This window comes from Python bivittatus, unplaced genomic scaffold (assembly GCF_059951505.1).
Source record: "Python bivittatus isolate LINGU-HERP-01145 unplaced genomic scaffold, Pbiv_v1 ctg000020_np1212, whole genome shotgun sequence".
NCBI classification, from domain to species: Eukaryota; Metazoa; Chordata; class Lepidosauria; order Squamata; family Pythonidae; genus Python; species Python bivittatus.
In genome coordinates this window covers 26,583,828-26,602,343 of record NW_028277030.1, presented here as the reverse complement: position 1 = coordinate 26,602,343, position 18,516 = coordinate 26,583,828, and the positions used below count along the sequence as shown (strand labels likewise).

Sequence of the window (18,516 nt, the reverse complement as noted above, 5' to 3'; positions counted from 1 at the left end):
CGGGAAGAGCATTATTCGAAGGTGTGTGGCGATCCTCCATTCTTCCCGGCTCGGCCGCTTTCTCCTGCGATTTTATTTTCCGCAGGCAAGAGCTAAACCCTCTTCCCCCAGCCAGTTAAGCAGCAGCAGTACTGTAGCGCACTTTGTTACTTCAGGACTTCCTGGTAACTTCCTGGCTGCTTTAGGCAAAGCAGCGTGCGGTGTGTGCGTGTGTGTGTGTGTGTTGTGTGGAGGGGGGGGGCATAGAGGGATATACCAAGTGTGGCACTGCTACGGGAGGCGCTAAGTCCTTCCCAGCCATGCCCGGTTGCTTGAGAGAGGCACCTTTCCTCTTCCTGCAAGCCGTGGGACGCCTGCCCGTGCAGAAGACCCAAGGCGGCCAGGTGAGAAACGGGGAAGCAAGGGAGGAGCGGCTGTGCAGAAGTTTGGAGTCTCTTCTCTGAACGGCCACCCCTTCCCTGGCGGGCTTGGTCCAGCCTCCGATCCATTCTGCGCTGGCAGCGGGTTGAGCGCGGCTTCTTTCTGCTGCGACCGTAAACCTGCGCGGAGGTTGTTCCGCTAGGAGCGCTTCCTGAGGGCCCGGGGCGGTGCGCGCGCGCTGATGGGGCACTGAGCGCGGCCCGTCATAGGCACCCGAGGAGCTTGCGCTGCTCGGCTGAAAACTTCTCTCTCTCTCTCTCTCTCTCTCTCTCCGCTCCCTCTTTTTCTCCCCGCTCCCTCCCCCTCCTACTGCCTGTGTGACTCCGCAGCTGGCTTCCTCTTGGGCTGCTTCTCGCCCTTCCCGCTGTCCCCCGCTTTGCTGCCTCGCCGGCGTCGAAGCGGAGCGGTTGCTCCTGCGAGGGAGCGGCACGCCAGCAAAAGGCTGAGTCGTCTGTCGCCGGCGATCCCGCAGAGGGTCCTGTGCGAGCGGGAGAAGGACGAGCGCGCAGCCCGGGAGCCTGGTAAGGGAACTTGGAGGCACAGCTGGTGGGGGTGGCCTCGGGGGACTTATTCCAGCGTTCCCCACACTCCGTTTCTCACTCTCTCGGGCTTATTATTTTCATCTTTTCTTCTTCCCTCGTCGCACCTCTCAAACAAGCTGGTATCTCGCTAAGAGAGTTCTTGAATGGACTCCTGGAACATAAACAGCTGCTTAACAGGATCAAGCCAGAGTTGAGGGTTCTAAACAACAAGCCAGGATTCTGAAACCCTGGTTTTTGCGGATGCCCCTTTCTCCCTTCTCTCTCTCTCTCTCTCTCTCTCTCTCTCTCACACACACACACACACACACACACACACACAAATAAAAATTTCCAAGCAGTAGGTAGGCGTCGGGGTTGACTACGGCGTAGCGAGATGCGTTGTGTGTTTGCAAGCTGGCCTTGCTATAGAAATGTGGCGAGTTGGAAGATCTTACGAATTATTTTTGCGCGGCGGGTTCCAGCCCACAACGTTAAATCGTCACGAATGCCACAACTTATTCATTCATTTTGCAGAAGTGTTGTGGACTGTCTTTTGGGTTGCGGTGGGGAGTGTTATGTTGTGATTCGTTTGTTTAAGCAAACTACAACTTCCTTTCATGCCAGAGAACTTGTCCAGCTGGAGACAAATGTCTATTCTAATTAAGCCTTCTCAAAATGTTTGCTTCTCCTTCCCCCCCATATATATATATATATACATGTTAACAGTCCCTTAATTTACGCAGTCAAAAGTAGTAAGCTTATTCTTGAGCCTCTTAGCTTCTTTATGAGTAAACACGTTCTCCTGTACAGTAAAAGAATATGAAAGTTATTTGTAGCCCACAGGTCTTGTGTTAAGAGCAGTTAATATTTGACTCTGCATGAACAAATGTATAAATATTAAGCTGTTGCCAACTTAAAGTGTCTCACTGCTTTTCTCCATATTACTCTGTCAAAACTTGGGTTCTTCATTTCTCAGTCATAATTTTCTCTTCCGAGGGGAAATCTGATTATCCAGATTTGTATCATTTAAAAGAAAGCACTTTATACATCTCTACTTCATCTTGGAGATTTTAAAGCACCCTTTAGGGAAAATGTTTCCTATCTAAATTGGGTAGATAGGTTACTGAGACAATAAACTTCTGGAATAATTTTTGGCAATTGTAGCTTCTTGAGGGATGACATATAAAGTTCACTTGCTCTTTTCAGATGGTTTTCAGCATAATAACCAACTGCACGCCAGAGGTTTACCTGCCAGCATTTGAAATGTTACATTCTGAGTGCTTCCTACTGTTTGTAGCTTAAGCACCACCACTGCTTATTGGCAGCATTAATTTCAGTAGAGCAGAGTTGGACACATTGCTTAGGATTGAAGCCATAAAGCCTGGAGCTCCGCTTATTCCGAAGTGAATCCCACTGAGGTCAACAGAGCTTGTTCTCAAATCAATGTGCGCAGGATTGTGGCATTAATATAGAGTTCAGCTGTGAAATCTTACCAGAAGAAGCCGCCAGGCAAATAAATGCTTCTTGCAATGAAATGGACTGGTGAAAAGATTCATGCTTCAGTCATTACATTGACACATTGCTCCTCTAGTGAAGAGCTGAAGCCTGTACTTAAAATTAGGAATTGTTTGTAAATTGTTGTTGTTTTGCATAAGTTCTTCCTAATGTCCATTCAGTGGTTTCTATTGCCACTGAAGAGAAAAAAAAGAAAAAAAACTTGTGATAATAGTTAATCTGCTATGACTTTGAAGTGCCCTGCTTACTGGTCTGCTTTCCCCAGTCAATGCATATTGTCCTTGCATTTTTTTTTAATATTCTAGATTGCTTGGACATACACCACTCGGAAAGGTTTCAAATAACAAGCAAGAACATTCCTCCATTCTTTTATAAGTTTATGCATTTTGAACTAAAACTTGGCTGTTGCTCAGTTATTATACGATGTGCTGATCCCTATTTTTACTCTTTTTCTGTACACCTAGTCAGTCCCAGTCAAGATAGAATACTATACACTGTAAATCCCTTCTGGAAGGGACTTGTCACATACACATTCTGTATAGTTTCATTGATCCTTATAAAGCATGAAGGAAAAACAAGTCTCTGATTTAAGACTTTTTTTTTAATGCATTGATTTAATGTTCTTTGTATTTAATGGTTGTGGTGCTTATTTGCTCTGACTTAGGCACATTTTAGAATGACTAGACCTTTTCCACTGAAAGATAAATTATTTAGTTGATACAAGGAGTATTCTAGAAAAGAAGACTTTGCTTAGGTTATATTTTTCGGTAGATTGAAGCAGAAATCAACATTGTGCACCACAGACTTATTAATGTGATAAAGATGAGCCCAGATCTTTTAAAATTTATTATGAGGTGAAAGCGCCATTGAATTCAACAGACCCTCTAAACAGTCGTGCATAAGATTTTATTTTTAAAGTGATTTTATAGTCTTATAAATACTGTTCCTTTTGTAAAGGTTATACATTTTTAATTCTGCATCCAACTCTACGCACTTATTCCCACTGAAGTCTGTAGGCTTTAGAGAATTTAATTGAACACAAAATTCCACTTAAAATCCAGTTTGCAGAATTTATGTATCTTTAAAAATGTTCTTACATGTGGTTCTTTTTGTATTATGTACCAGACTGTGTATCGTAATTGCATTGGGAATGAGACTGAAAATCAATTCTTGTTTCTTTAGTTTCTACTACAAAATAAATTATTTAATCTCAAATCTATTCTGTCATACAATACATATCAGAAATATATATCCTTTCATAGCACATAAGGTAGTGAGAAGGGATGATACATTATTCATAGTAGAGTAGCAAGTAATCATTTATTTCTTGCTCAGGTTGATTGTATTAATAAGCTGATGTTGGCCACTTCTGATGTCTGAACTGCCTATTTTTCAATCATGAAAAAAAATTACTGCAAGCAGAAACCAACCAATTATTAATGGCCATTATACGCTTTATATAAATTTGGGGAATTCACTTTTCATTTTTTAAAGAAACAAATGTGTAAGATAATAGTTTGCTCCACCAGCTTAGTGTACATTTTTCTTTTTAACAAGGTATATAGAAATTAACTCTTTAATTTCTACCTACCTTGCTCATGAGCTCTTCTATATAGCAAAAGGAAAGGGATGCTTTTCTTCTCCATTCTCTGAAAAAAGTTAATGCTAAAAATTGTTCTTTGGGAAATTAGATCACTTGAAGCACTGCTTATATCCAAAATACAAGATTTGTAAATTTAGTAATCCCTAATTTTGCTGAATGTTGTCCTTCATAATTTCTGAATTAATTAGTGTGTTAAATTTGTGTTTGGAAGTACAGTAAATCAGCTTTTTAATCTGAGAAATACATTTATTCCCCTGGAGTAGTATTCTATCTAGGGCATGTAGTTTCTAATAGAATACTCTGTATGCCTTATAATTAGAAAGGTGATGCCTGCAAATTTATAGGCAACTGAATGGCCAAAGTCTGATCTATGATTCCTAAAACAGCACTTCCTTATCTAGACAAAAATTAAAATTTCTGGGCTCCATTGATTTATGTTCTAGAGAAAATAACCAGAGGAGTTCCAACTTTTAGTTAGTGTAGTACCTGATCTGCTAGGCAAATCATGGCTTATATAACCTTATAAACAGATGTGTTTTGAGGAAAGTAAAGAGACATAGCTAGGCATAGCTGAATATAATTAAAAGTTCCTTGAAAGAGTAGTTAGTTGCTTTAGTGAAAATACATATATCATCCTCTCTTATTTATGTGTCCAGTGATGTGCAAGTGGCATAGGGCAGGCAGTCTTATGGGCATCTCCTCAGTGCCTACAAAGTGCCAATGATTTATTTTATTATTTTATTCAAAAGTGGAACAAATGGTTTTTAGGAACAGCCTGCCATTTTTATTCCACAGAAAGTCTCTGGGCCTCTTAAGACCCAGTTACTTTCATATGAACTAAAGATATCCTTACTTTGCTTTGACAAATTCCTAGTCCTGTGATTAAAAAAAAAAAAAAAAAAGAGGAGGAGGAAGAGATTAATCCCATAGCTGTTTCCTCCTCAGGAGGCAATAGGGAAAGAATTGAGGGGATGACTCTGGAGAGAACAGGTGATGAGCTCACATATGGTTAAAACAGGAAGCAGTACAGTTCTGTAGGATGGAGTATGAAAGTGGGCAGATCAGGATTGGGGATATAGAACTAGGCATGAATGAAGAGGATAAAGTGGGCAAAATAGAATAGGACTGTGAACAGTGGAAAGAATGAAGGAAACCAGGAGGATTAACTTGACAGGAAGGGGGAAACAACAGCAGTTGTTAGGGATGGCAAATTAAAGGCAGAGGTTGCATTCATGACAGTGACCCTTCTCAAAGGCAAGCAAGCTAGCTGATCAGTTGTTTGGAGACTATATAGTTATACAAGGCTTTGCGAACTTTATATCATAACAACCCCCCAAAATGACAAATGAACCCCTATGATCTCTCCCCTGACCTAAACTAATGGTTTCCTTGGGACTAAGGTTGGACAAGAGTCAACATACCACCCAACCTCCATAATCAAATTTCAATTTACATAGCAAAGGAAACAATACAGTAGTAGAACCTGGACTTCACCGCCAAATTATTTTTTTTCAGTGGAAACAAACATCTAACTACAAAGCCGTGTCCTTTAGTGAGAAAGATGAGCCTGCCCAGCCATGTATAATCCCTGAAATCTGCACCCCACCTTTGAGACAGCCACCCTTGCTGCCTCCCCCCTCTCCCCCCTTTATCTTGGATTGGTATTTGTTCTCCATAGAAACAACTACAGAAAATCTCAACTCTATTTCTGGTTCATCCAGCCAGAGCAAGAGTGAACTCGAACAACTATCCAGCCCTAGGTGGCATACCACGCATGCCTAGGACAAGATCCTTGCACCACCACTTTCAGACCTCCTCTCCCAGTTGGATAGCAATCAACCTCTGTCATGCACACCACAGGCACTTGGGGTTGGATCCCTGCCAGAACCCTGCCAGACTATCCAGTGAAGGGCTCATTCAGGCTGTGTAAGTGCTTGTCCTGGTAGCAACCCTGCCTGCATAGTTACCTCCCTCCCCCGCCCATTTTGTAATTCCCTTCAGATCTGTTCATCTCCACCCCACATCCCACCCCTGCTTGTGCTTACAACCCCCAGTCTGAAAACCCTTGTTAATGGAATGGTAGGTTTAATTCATACCTGGCAGCAAAAATATCTCGCCTCCCCCCCACCATCAATTTTCATTCAGCTTGGCAAAAAACATTTTGGTTTAAAGCTTCTTTCCAAGAAGTATAAAATGTCAGGGTGATGGAGGTATGAGGGACCTGGAGTATGGTTTTGATGAATTTAGGTGAAACAGCTTCAAAAGTAGAGGCATCCTTATAAACACAAATCCTGCCCTTGAGAAATTCAGCAAAATTGTCCACCAATTCCTCTGCCACAGATTTTTGAGAATGTTGAAAGGCTGTGTGGGTCCAGCTCTGATACATGTGTGTGATTTGGGGTGTAATCCCGAAAGGGAGAAATGATGACTCTAGTGAATCAGTGGGAGTGTGTGGTAATCCTAAACAAAAAAGAGAACAGTAGATTCAAACAATGGTTTATGTTTTAAGGCTCAATCTGCGATCTGCTTGGGATTTGGGATAAATTGCTAATTCTTCAGTGATGGCAGTGGAAATTCTCAATCTTCCAAATGGGCCACCAATCCAATGGAGAACCCTTCAGTTGAAGTATGTTTCTATCAGAGGAATTTTTATGTACGAATAATTGGGACTGGCTGATGGGCAAATAACATTGTTTTAACTACACTCAAACCACATGGAAACTTACACAAGTGATGTGCTAGAATAATTGAAATTGGGGTATTTTTACGTCAGATGATCAAAAAGAATGAATAGCCTCCTTAGTAAGTTCAGTTAAGTAAAGGGAAATCAAACAATATGAGGATCAGAGTGCTGTCTTAAGAGTTCCCACTACTAATGCTTGTGCTAGACTCTGTTTACATAAGGAGCAACTAAGAACATTCTCTTTAATAAAGAAAGTGCTTCCTAAATCAGAGAAATTATCTCCATGCTTCCCATATTTTGCTTACTGTAGCTGTTAACTGTGGGAACAATTCAAGTACCAAACTATGGACAAGGATGTACTAATGTGGCAAAGGAAAGGAATTGCATTCTATCAATAGCAATAATGTTTTGTTATTTTGAATGTGAATGATAAAATATGAAATTAAGAAATCCCTAAGCAACTGAGAAGCAGATCAAGACTGATATGGTCTACTCACACATTTCTTGGTCCCCCAGTGATACCAGAGATACAAGTTAATATATAAGTTGTAATCCTTCATATTTTTATTGAACCAATAAAAATTGGACAAAACTGGGGCCCCTTTCATAGAGGTAGAAATGGAAGTGTTTTTCTTCTTACAGGATATCCTGCTGCAAGGGTGCATATATGAATCATAAGATTCATACATCATTTTACAGGTACAAAGGGAGTAACTCTGACTAGATGGGAAAGAGAAAGACTTACATGATAGTCCTATAGTCCCTTCATTCATGTTGTGCAGTATACGAAAGATGTCAAAAAACCTGATGCTTTGCTTTAAAAATTGCATTATGATCAACATTGGTTGTCCCCATGCATTTGAACTGTTAATGTATATTTTGTATTAATGAACATTATATAAGGGGGGATTAAATTCAAATAAATATTTATAAAGCAGCTGTAGATAACTTGTTTGTGGCAAGAGAGAATGAATACAGGATTAAAGAACAAACCTATCAAAGTACTAAACAGTGTTTAGTTTTTATCTTACTAGTAATGGTTCAGCATCTGAACTGAATTCTCTTGTTCCCCCAACCCACACAACAAGACAAGGCGTAGCACTACAGGAGTTCCTTGCCTTTTGGCTTCAGTGTTACATTTCAGCTGTGGGAAATGGCTGGAAAGGAGATAGTACAGTATAGCATTCTTCCATCAGGATTCTATCATCAAAACTATCCTTAAGATTCTACCAGGCTGCTCCATAGATATTATTGTGTGTGAATTGTATAAGATTTGTACATCCTGCTAAAGTCTCTGCGCAGATAAGCTATACAGAATACTTGCTGCTTTTAATAAACAACCTTCCTTTGTGGTAAGTGATCTTGGCTTGTTTAAGTTCTCATGTGGACTGCTAGAGTTCTGTCAAAAGACAAATTCCACTTTTCTTTTTTAAAGAAAGATTGATGAAGTAGCTGGGATAAGGAAATACATTTTGCCCATGCCTTAGATTTTTGGCATGTGTGTTGTGTAAACTTGATTTTAGAACTGTTAGCAGCCAGAGAGGGAGGGAGAGGAGAAAGTTTATGCGAGCCAAAAATCAGATATGTGTGTGGGTGTAAAGTCAGCTGGCGTTTACATAATTTTTTGTTAGTTTGCTTGGCTGTTGAATGATGGTACTCTATTTACAAATGCATTTGTCATATAGGTATATGCTCATCTTTTTTCAGCTTTATAATCGTGGGCTATGTAGAATTTCCCTATGGTGGAGGCCCTGTTTGTATGTGGGAACACAATTCTGGTAATTTCTAGCTCCTTTAATCTCTGCAGTCAGCCTTAATTTGGCTCAGCTCTTCATAATTTAGTTTCTATTCTTTAAACAACTTTTCACTAATTAATAGCGTTACCTAGAACTAATTTTCAGTTATTAATAATCCTTGCTTTATATATGGCAAATATATTGTTGTGTTGTGAAGGATCATCCCATCAAATCATTTGTGAATGGAGGTGGGGATGGGTGGGAAATTAACCCTGAATTAAATAATGTCACATCTAGATTGGTCTGCTCCCACTAAATACTGTAACTGTACTGTGGCTGCCTTTCCCATCCTTTTATTTACAGCCAGATTTCTCCAGTATGGACCAAGCCTATTAAGACAAATCTTCAACATCTTCTGTGCATTCCTGGGATACCCAATATGTATATAAAATGTACGGCTAGATACAGAATGATTTGAATTGTGCAAATTGATATAGTATCAATATAGCACCTTGAATTACACCCGGAAGCACACTGGCAACCAATATAGCTCACAGTCTAGTGGTGTTACATGAGCTGAATAACCAACGCCATTTACTATCCGTGCTGCCACATTCTTTCAAATGCTCTTCAAGGGTACCCCCATGTAAAGCACATTGCAGTAGTCCAGATAGAAGGTCACAAGGGCATGAGTGGCAGTGAGCAGGGTCTCTCGGTCCAGGAACAGGCACAACTGGCATACAACTTGAAGGTGTGCAAAGGCCCTCCTAGTTACAACTACCACCTCCTGTTTGAGCAGGAGCCATGAGTCCTGGAGCACCCCCAGATTGCACATTGGGTCTGCCTGAGGCAATGCCACCTCATCCAAGACCCAGAGCCCAGAGTGATGGAAGGTCTCTGGCATCAGAAAGTCCAAACACCGAGAGCCACTCAGTCTTGCTTGGGTTGAGCTGAAGCCTGTTACACCCCATCCAGGCCCCCACAACCTCTCGACATTGGGACAGGATGTCCACAGTATTACTCAGGCAGCTTGGGGTAGAGATATAAAGATGGGTATCATCAGCACACTGGTGACACCTCATGCCAAGCTGTCTCATGTAGATGTTTAACAGGAGGAGAGAAAGGACCAAGCCCTGCAGCAACCCACAAAGTAAGGGACTGCAGACTAGACCTCTTCCTCCTATCAATGTCAACTGGAACTGGCCCCAGAGGAAAGAGGAAAGCCAACACAGCACAGTGCCATCCACCCCCAACTTCTGGAGCCAGTCCAGAAGGATACCATGATCAATGTTATTGAAAGCCACTGAGAGGTCAAGAAGAGCTGGGATGAATGCACTGCCCCTATCCCGCTCCCACTACAGGTGATCCAAGAATGCGATCAGTTCTGTTTCTGCCCCATACCCTGCCCTGAATCCTGACTGAAAGAGGTCCATTCCATCCAACTTCCTTTGAAGTTGCAGTGCATCCACCTTTTGTACAACCTTAGCTAAAAAGGAAAGGTTGGAAACTGGATGAAAACTGTCCAGACTGGTTGGGTTGAGCAATGGCCCCTTGAGAAGGGGACGCACCACCTCTTCCTTGAGAGCCAGCAGAACCACCACCTCCCCCAAGGGAGAATTAACCACCACCAAAATCCAATCACACATCCCCTCCCGGGCAGCCTTGACCAGCCAAGAGAGACATTGATCTAATACAGAGGTGGCTGAACTAAGAGCTACAAGAACACTGGCTGCTTCCTCAGTCTCAACAGGATCAAACTCTTCCCAGATAACAATGCAAGACTTAAACCCCTGTAGCCTTCATTGGCCATGCTTCAAGGCCAAAGTCCAAAGCAGAGCAAATCTGAGCGAGTTTATCTATCAGATGCCTAGCATATTCCTCACAGCAGCTCTGTAGGTAAACCTCAGAGTTACTCCCTTCAGAGGGAGGGTCCGGCTTACCCAAAATAGGGCTGCTGAGCAGCTAACTGTGAATGCAATAAAGGCAGACAAATAATTACATTTCACCACCCTTACAGTCATGAGGTAGGCTCTAACAGCAGTTCTAGCCCGTGTTCAGTTGGGTTCGATCCTTGTTGTCTGCCAGTGGCACTCTGGGCATCTCTTCACCCACTTCATCTCCCTCAGCTCTTCCGTAAACCACCGAGAGTTCCAGGATCCATGGGTGTGAAGAGGCTGCTCAGGCACAATCCAATCCAAACCCTCTCATCCCAGGCAGCCGCCAAAGCTTCAGTTGGACCATGCAGCAGACCTTCCGGAACAACCCCAAGCTCCCTCTGGAACCCACTTGGGTTCATTAGTTGCCTGGGCCAGACTGATCTAATAAGTCCAGCCTCCTTGTGATGGGGGTTGATGGCAGAGAACTGGAGGCTCATCAGGGAGTGATCTGACCATGACAGGGGAGAAACTAATATCTCCCTCAAATCCAGAACACCACGCCACTCTTCCAACAGAAGAAGCTCTGGTGTATGGCCGTTATTACTCATCGGACCTTGGATGACCAGTTGCAACTATGTTTATCATGTAATCCTCCGTTGAATGAGAAATAAGTTTCACTGTGCTCATGGTGGCTTAATATGAAAATATGACGCAGAAGTTGACTTATGCTGTATTCTTTAGATTGGTCTTGTTTTTCCTATTTGTCCCAACTGAAACTAGTATTGGTATCCGTTTTAAAAAGGAGACATCAATACATTTTTTTGAAGTAAAAACAAAACAAAACAAAACGTTGCGTACGTATTTGGGAAACAGAGATGCTTTTTTCTGCCTCTTTCCCATCTCCTTGGGGGAAAAATACTGAATAGTGGAAAGATCACCAAAATCTTACTGAAAAGCTTCATATAGTACATTTTCACAGCGTAACCTTTTTCCTTTCCCTCCTCTGAGTCGAAGAAAACACATCGTGGGTTTTCTTTAGCCCGTCTCCCAAATGGATAAGCGTGTAAAAACTTATTCATCTCTAAACCAGATTGTTGGAACAGCAGAACATGGTCCAGTGCTCACTGATTGGCTGCCTTCCAGTCGTGTATCACAAGGGCACTAGGTTTGTTTGCTATTTAGGGTACATACAACTATTTCTGGCAATAATATTTTATGATTTGTCTACTACCGCAGTCTGCCAGGGCGAGTGGGAAGATCAGGTCAGTAGGAATTCAGGCCAGCCCTACCCACTTGTTTTGCATGCCCTTTTACAGAAAATTGCTTTTTTTTTTTTTAAGGAAAAACACAAATATGCCCCCCTCATGTTTTCTAAATGTTATTTTTGCCTATCGTGCATGAATAGGAGACTTCCTTAGCTTGTTTCATCTCTCTCCATTCCTCTTCTACTGATCTTTACTCAGTTTCTAAGTGTCTGCATGCACTGCAAAAAAGGAATAATCTCTAGATCCCATTGTACAACCATCAGTTTTATTTTAACATTTGAAAGAGACATTTGCATGCAGGTATGTAAGAAGAATCTACTGAAATTTATCTTCTGCATGTGTGCATGAGTGTCTTCTATGCATGAATGGTATTATCTCTCAAGGAGGGGCACTGGTAATACACATGTGTTATACGAGGACAGTCCCAGGTTCAGTGCATAGCAACTCCAGTAAGACTGGGGAAAGTTGTCCTTGTCTGAAACATAAGACAAGTTTTGCATATCGCACCTAGCCAACCTGTGATATATTGCATATTAAATTATCATGATACATAAACCCAAGCATTGTGGCTTATACACATGGTTCATTACTCAGTATGTAGTAATGACCCAGCCAGTAATGGTTTATCCAACATAGTTAAAAGCATGGGGCAGATGACTGTTTTTCTGTTCGTTATCTTTAAATTGATTTTTGTCCTCCAAGGGCTGAAAGAAATACATTGGATGACATCATAATGAAAAGGGTCAAAATTGTTAATTCTTTTTTTCTGGAATGCAGGGAGCAGATTGTTGCATTAAGTGTTGCATTTTTTTTAAATTTTTTTTTTTTTGCATCTTTGGGAGGCAAAACAAGGTGAAAAATCACCTGATGACAAATTGGTGTTCTTGCTGCCAACTTTGAGCAGCATAATCTTTGGCTGCATAACAGAGCTAGGGAGCAGAGGCTGGCTGTGGGTTACCCATGTTTGGCTTTTCCTTCTGGGTGGTCCTGGCCATGCCTGATGACGTTGAGGTGGATGGGCCAAAGGAAACAGATGTTAGCCCTCCCAGGTAAACCAGACAGGAAACAAGACTAGATGAACTAATTCTACTTTATTGTAAGGCTACATTAACAGAACATTGCAAGTCTGAAAGCACATATCTCCCACCCTCCCTATTTACTGCCTGAGTAGTTAGGGCAGGTCTTTCTTAAATTTCTTTCTTGGACCATTACCCTTTTTCTTTTATCTGATTGTTCCCTAGGTGGCATCTCTTTCCCCGTCTTCCAAGGCCACCCTCACATTCCATCACAACAGATGGAGATTCACCCCCTTGGCTAGCACTGGGAGCCGATAGTCTGAAACATCTTTGATGTCCAAGTTGTTATTAGATTATGTATTGTGGAGATGCAGTTTCTTTTTTCTCAATGTGTATAAAATTTGCCATCTCCAAAGTTGTTCTTAGAATTACACTGTGTCACTTTAAGCACTTCTCCTCATTTGTAGGAACATTGCTTATTTCAGGTAAGCATTAAAAACATTTGTAGACCTTATTCTTGAAACTGACCATTTCCATGGCCAACTGAATGTTGGGCAGGTAATAGAAAACAGGATAATACTAAGTTAATATTGGCTAATTTTGAAAATATAATATTTATAACATAATATCCATGTTAAAACATTTGGTCTTTTAAAAGGTTAATTACATGGTTTAAAATCAGAATAATTTGTCATGCTGTTTGGCACCCTTAAGCAGCAACTGTCCCGGTGGCCTGGAACATTTTACAGCAACTTAACTCAGTGAGTTAAATGACATATATAAATATTTCAGTATGAGAAAAGTTGGAAGACTGTTTGACCCAGTTCATGGCTGTTTTGGGAAAATTCATAGAGCTGCCAGAGTCTTACTCTGATCCATAGCCCCTTTGGAGAAATCTCCATATAAATGGGATTTGTTTAAACTAAGAATGCATGTTTGGGATTACAGCTTTTACCACAGATACTACAAAAGAAAAACATGGATGGGGAAGGGTATGTGAACAGGCAGAATCCAAAAGACCAAGTCATTTCCCCCCCCCAAAAAACAAATTTGTATAGCATTTATTTCATTATTTTTATTTTATTTTGAAAATTGTACAGGTAAGTATCCTATAACCATGAAATAATAAATTAAGCCAGATCTCAAGAAGCTGGCATTTGATATTTTGGCTGCTATTACAATAGGAAGAATGGTAGTTGAAGGTAATGGAAAGTAAAGCTTGGAGCAAAAATAGTTTTTCTTCAGACTGGTCAAAACACATCTTGGTAAACCTTGTGCCAGCCCTGCTTACTCATTTCATCCACTATAAACCTCCATAGACAGGGCACTTCGTATTCTGAAGTGTGCCATTTGGCTTTTTTATTTCCTTTATTTAAATTTATTTATTTGTATGATTTTTATGGCACCCAACTTTTGGTGGCAACTCTGGGCAGCTTACAATTAGTTAGATGCATAAAATTAGATGCATAAAAACAAAGGCACTAAAAACAAACACACAACCACCCAATACAGAACAACTGAGGCCAACCATAGCATGTTCAATTCAAGTCTTATAATTTCTAGATGGGTTCATCCAGCGCTCTAGCCCATTGCCCGGGGGGAAAACCAGTTTTTCAGGCCCTTGCAGAAGGTCAGCCGGGCCTTTATACATTTTTTATGTGGCTCTCCTAAACGTTATGCTTCTTGGGTTCTTGTGTCAACCAATCTGCGTTCTATATTGTTCACATCTGGAAGAAAAAATTTATAATGAAGGATTTACTGTAAACTACCACATAGATGTTCAAAATTGTGGATTCTCATTGCCAGTGTGGTGACTGGCTAGTGAATTTTCATTAAAACACTTCTGCATGTGTTTACAGTTCATTTGAATTTTCCTAAATAGATGTTCTCATTCTCCCTTTCTTCAAGTGGAAGTTGTTTCCTCCTCAATTTATAGATTTCCTGCACCATGCTGGATTTGAACAAAACTGTTTTTAATTAAGGGAGTCAGCATTTCAGAGCTCATCCAGAATATCAGGCCCTATTGTCATTCTCACTGATGTGACAAGTTGGAGCACCTTAGTCCAGTATTCCTTGAGCTTTTGAAGATGGTCCATCACTTCAGTCCTTGTTTAGCACTGGTAGCAACCTAGTCATAAACCGGAGTGGGTTTTTGCAGGGGCAAAGTTCCCATGTGTCAGGTTAGGGAAGTATAAGAGCTCTTCAGCCATTTTCCAGAGATGATGGCATCTCTGATGCTATTGTGATAGGCCACTAAAGCAAATGTGCAACCTGGAACTCTCCTAGTGTTTTGTTCCGTGCTTCCCGTTAGCCCTACTCAGTATGGCTGTTAAAGATTATAGGAGCTAACGCCCAGAATATGTAAAGGACACCAAGTTATCTTTGCCAGTTACACTCAGGAATAATTTGAGGGATTTTTGCCATTTCTAAGTGAACTATGGAAATGAAAAGTGTGTTTATAACTAGATATGTTCACAGTGATCGCTGTTTTATTCACCTCCCATTTAGATACCTGCAGTTCAGTCTAGATAAGTCGTGCTTGGTGGAGTGTTTAGAAACTTAAACTAGTCAATATGCAACATTGGATTGCTTTCAGATGTACTCTTTGGCCATATTATATAGTACAGTACTGTGTCAACTGCTTTGACTCCTTATTTGTTTCTGGCAAAACTCATATTACTGGTCTTTACCAGTAAAGCCCTAAGCTGTTTAGTATCAGTATATCTGAAAGTCTGTCTTTTGTATGATTCCCACTACATTTGTCCTTCTGCTTTCCTTCACCAAGATAGGCTGGGTTGTTAAGAATTTGGGGCAGAGTGTCCTCTGTGGTAGCATTCCAATGATAGAAGCGTTTTGCAAAGGAAGGTAGATTCTTTGCTTCAGTTGGGTGGTTAATTTTTTTTTCTCCTTGACTTTCTAGAGATTTTAGATGTATTTGCTCCACTCCTTGTTTCTTAGATGATTATTCTCATATTCTTAATTTTACTTTTTACAAATATTATCGCTTGTTGAATTGCTTTTCAAAGTTCAGATTGTAAATACCCTTCAAGCCCTTTCTGGACTAAAAGGTGACTCAATAATGTTCTAGCAAATGTGCAGTGGTAAGCAGGGCTGGTGCTAGAACCTGAACAAAAGCTTAGAATGCTTTGGGCTTTCTGGGAATTTAGTTTATGCCCGCAATTAGCTTGGGAGTGTCTGATTTTAAGGATCAGCTTCTATCTCACATTACATAATAAGCCATTCATCTGCTTTTGCTAGTCTTTTCATATAATTTATATGCTTATTATATTTATATGCTTGGAGAATGGTAAGGTATTTAAATTTGTGAATGTGTTTGAAGTGTTTACAAGTGTAATAGCTTTAAATATTTTTTGTAGTTGAAATATAATGATACAATTACAGTACAGAGAGACATGTAACAATCCAATATTCCTTATTGAACATTATTTCAGCATTTTATAAATGTAACAAGTACTGTATACTTGGTTGTGATGTGCACCGTTACATACATTCCCCTATATTTTATTCACTGCGTTAATTTGCATAATTGAAAAGCTTCATAATTTGCTTTAATTTCCTTTAATATACAAATTGTTTTAAATCATTTTTAACTCTTATCTTTCTGGATGGCATGTTAACTATACTATTTTTATAGATGTGTTATTCTAGCATTGTTTTATAGTAGTTATGGATAATTTGAATGTTGATTATATTATCTGTCGGAAACACCTTGTAATTTTAGGCTATCTAAAATTATCTTAACTTGCACAACTAATCATTTAAAAAGACAGCATCTTTCTTGAGTGGCAGATGATGCCCCTGAATGATCAAGAAGAGAGACAGATATTTTGAGACTGTGCTGAAAAGATTGTGCGTGATGAGCTTCTCTCAACAAGCTGCTCACTGTTTGAATGTGGTTGCCTTTAATAAAGCCATCTCAGTGCTGGTCAGCCAAATAAAGTGGCCTGGAGCGCAAGGTACAGAAGATTTTGACTTTTCAGGTTAGGCCAGTGGGGTATTGCAGCGTGAGATAGGAATGTTGGATGAGAATACTACAAAAAAGTCTGAAGCTGCGGAATGTTATTTTGGTAGATAGCTGTAGCTGTTCCTCTCTTTTGCTGCCTTGTTTGGATTCAGCCTTCACAGGAAAGAGAGGATTCACTTTCTGAAGATGCCCTCTTAATTAGTGGAACAGCTACTGGTTTGGACAGGTATAGAAGGGCATTTGATCCTCTCTTCTTTTACCAATTCTGCCTGGTTCCTACTCTCTCTACACTCTATAAATCAGCTGTTCTATTTTCTGGGTTGCCCTATGATAGTTTGTATTGAGAAAGGAGACAGCAGAGACACCCCACTTCCCTCCAAAGTAAGTTAGCTGGTACCTAAAACATTCTATGTTATTGTGGCACCTGAGCCAGAATATCCAATAATTGTCCAGGTAAGAAGCAACAACCATGAGTTCTAACACTATCTTTATTGTAGAGTTACAATAACAGATTCTTGCCATTTTGAAAATACCTCTCTCCTTCCTTACTTCTACTCTCCCAAAAACTAGGGAGGGTCCCTTCTGAGATGTTTTCTCCACCCCCACCCTCCTTTGGACTCAGATTTCATTCATCAGACCGTTGTCTAAGCTGCAGCTCTTCCTCCTATTTCCCAAGGCATTCCCACATATCATTACAGTTGACCATTAGTAGTTGACTCTTCACAACATATAGAAGCAGCTGAGGTGACTATTTTACTTTGCCAAATGCCATCCCATCTGTTTGACTTGTGCAAGCCTTTTGAATCATAGGTGCACACACAAGCAGTGTTACTCACTGTGCTCAGGTTTTTTCCCATGTCAGAGGAAGGGAAGCATGCAAATGTTATCTCAAGCAGCACCCTTTTCTTCTTGAAAACTACAAACTAATGAGGATTTGAATGTCAAGAATATCAAGCAAAAGAACCCATTTGGGCAGATTTTACTTGTCTAATGGAGAATATGTTGGAGTTAGACAATAGTCCTGTGGTTGACACTTTATCCAACACATTCAAGATAGGTAAGAGGGGCTCTTGAATAGGGTCTTCAATCCTATATTAAGCATGATGTCTTGCTAGGGTTCTCTCCCATCTCTCAAAAAATCTCCTTTGAAAAAAATGGGTGTGGGACAGGGAATGAGTAGAATGCTGAAGGGACAATTCAAGGGGGCTAACCTTTGCCACAGCCAGTTAGTCTGTCACATGAAATATTAGCCGCAGGAGCCATAGCCAAGAAGAATGACGGCATTGAAACCCCAAATAATATGAATAGATTGGGAGCAGATGCAATGTATAGGGAATTATGGGCCTGTATTCAGTTAGTGGGATTGGAAAGAAGAAGGCACTGATAGACCAGACTTGCCAAGTGGAGGAGTATAAGATTTAGTTAGAGGAAATAATGGATTTTGCCTAGCCAATCCAATCTGCTTTCCTTTCTGGCAAAGTCATCCTTGCCAAAGTAATACCCAAGTCATTTAAATTGTGATGAATGCAGTCTAGAGACAGACAACTCTCAGTTACCTTTTGTAATTGGAGTATATTTGCATATTCACTCCTAACTAAAAATATCAAGATACTCACTTTGCTCTTTCCAAGGCTCATTGAACTCTGCCCTAAAGAGTATACATGGCTGTTAAGGAAGCAGCCATTATAAAGATATTAGGTAAACATTAGGGTTGTATATTATTTGAAAATAATTTGGAAGAAATGCTTTGGACACCCCTGTGCTCTTCACTGAAGCATCCCCTCTTTTTTCAGGTTTTTATGAAAGCTGGGGAAAAAGGCAACAATTGCAAAAAAATAAAAAAATAAAAAATGCCATGCTTGTGCAAGATCTGAAGCACCTCCCATAATATGGGA

At 40.6% G+C, this 18,516-nt stretch overlaps 1 protein-coding gene across 4 annotated transcripts in view; it reads left to right on the top strand.

The window, feature by feature from the left end:
* The first annotated feature begins 260 nt into the window (after window positions 1-260).
* The window catches only part of HPCAL1 (hippocalcin like 1), an 86,081-nt gene continuing 67,825 nt past the window's right edge, over window positions 261-18,516 (top strand). For 3 of the 4 annotated variants that reach the window (XM_007423602.4, XM_025163641.2, XM_088136184.1), the window contains exon 1: window positions 511-941. The gene's annotated coding sequence lies outside the window, so the exon portion shown is untranslated. Of the gene's footprint in view, window positions 384-510; window positions 942-18,516 lie in introns of those variants that run through there. The other variant, XM_025163640.2, reaches the window with a different exon arrangement.